The sequence below is a fragment of the Agelaius tricolor genome, unplaced genomic scaffold (genome assembly GCF_023055355.1).
Source record: "Agelaius tricolor isolate 1412-34295 unplaced genomic scaffold, bAgeTri1.0.p SCAF_16, whole genome shotgun sequence".
Taxonomy (NCBI): Eukaryota; Metazoa; Chordata; class Aves; order Passeriformes; family Icteridae; genus Agelaius; species Agelaius tricolor.
The window spans coordinates 12,983,074-12,984,329 of record NW_027269276.1 but is presented as its reverse complement, the minus strand read 5'-3'; the positions used below and the strand labels follow the sequence as shown (position 1 = coordinate 12,984,329).

At 57.2% G+C, this 1,256-nt stretch overlaps 1 protein-coding gene across 1 annotated transcript in view; it reads left to right on the top strand.

The window, feature by feature from the left end:
- RAB27A (RAB27A, member RAS oncogene family) overlaps positions 1-1,256 on the top strand; it is a 32,924-nt gene that overhangs the window by 76 nt on the left and 31,592 nt on the right. The gene's annotated exons all lie outside the window — the stretch shown is intronic.

The window sequence follows — 1,256 nt, the reverse complement described above, 5'->3', positions numbered from 1 at the left end:
GTGAGGGCGCCGGGGCCGCGGGCTGAAGCCGAGCCGGGGCCACGCCGCAGTGCGCGCCCGCCCGCCCCACGCGTGTCCGTGAGCGCGGCAGCAGCGCCTGCCGGCATGAGGGGGCGGCTGCCGCTGCAGCACGTGGCCGTGGCCGTGGCGCTCGGCGTGGCCAGCGGGCTCTACATCTACGGGCCGCTCTTCCAGCCGCCCGCGGCCCCACACGGCCCCGCCGCGCCGCCGCCGGACGCCGCGCCCGACAAGAGGCCCTGAGGAAGGCGTGCGGCGCCGTTCCCGGGCACCGCCTCGCAGCCCGGCCCTCGCACGCCCCGTCCGTCGGGGGCAATGGAGCCGCTCGGAGCCGGCGCGACTGTCACCTGCCGGGGCCGTCACCTGCCGGGGCCGTCACCTGCCTGGGCCGTCCCCCCCGAGCCGCCTCCGCAGCCCGGCCCCGCGCTGGAGCCGCCCGCCTGCTGCAGCTGCCTGCCTGCGTGTTTGGTACCAGACTCCGGGACGTCAGTGTTGAATCATGGATGACATGCTGAATGTCGGAAGGGCTGTTTCACCTCTAAATTTAAATGACATCAGGAAACTCGAAAAAGAAAGCTGCTGCTGTGTGGTTATGCTCCATGGGTTTTGTTGGATTGCCTCTGATCTGATCCTCCAAGTGATAAATACCATTTTTCTCTGCTTCTCATGGTGTCAGTTCTTAATACGTCAGTTCAGTTGGGAAAGCCGTTGTGCAAATGGCTGAGAAGGAAACTGCACCTAACACTGGTAGCTTATAATCAGACCTGGCCATATGTACATAAACACACGTACCACATGTGCTTATACACAGATGTCATTCCTGACAGAGTGAGGCTACAGTAGACATTGAATACATAAATCTGCCTGGAAAATGGGTTGTCCTTAAGAAGAGCCTCAGTGTGTAGCTCAGGAAGGAAGCATGGCTCTTGGAGTAGGTGTGGATTAGTCTGACAGAATAGAATCTGAGACTTGGAGAAACCAAATCTGTAGATACTTCAAGACTTCAGTAAATCTAAAAAGAAGCCAAACCCAGGAGATCATTGGACAAACTTATGCCAGGTTTTGGTTTTAACACAATCTTGTTTGGACAGAATGAGGAAAGAAACCAGTTGTTTGTGTGTCTATATTTTAAGCCAGGAACAATGTTGTAGGTGGAAGCAGTGGTATAGAAGCTGAAATGGGAGGATAGTAGTAGAAGGTGAGCTGGGAGGTGCAGTGAGTGCAGTAAATGCAGTTTG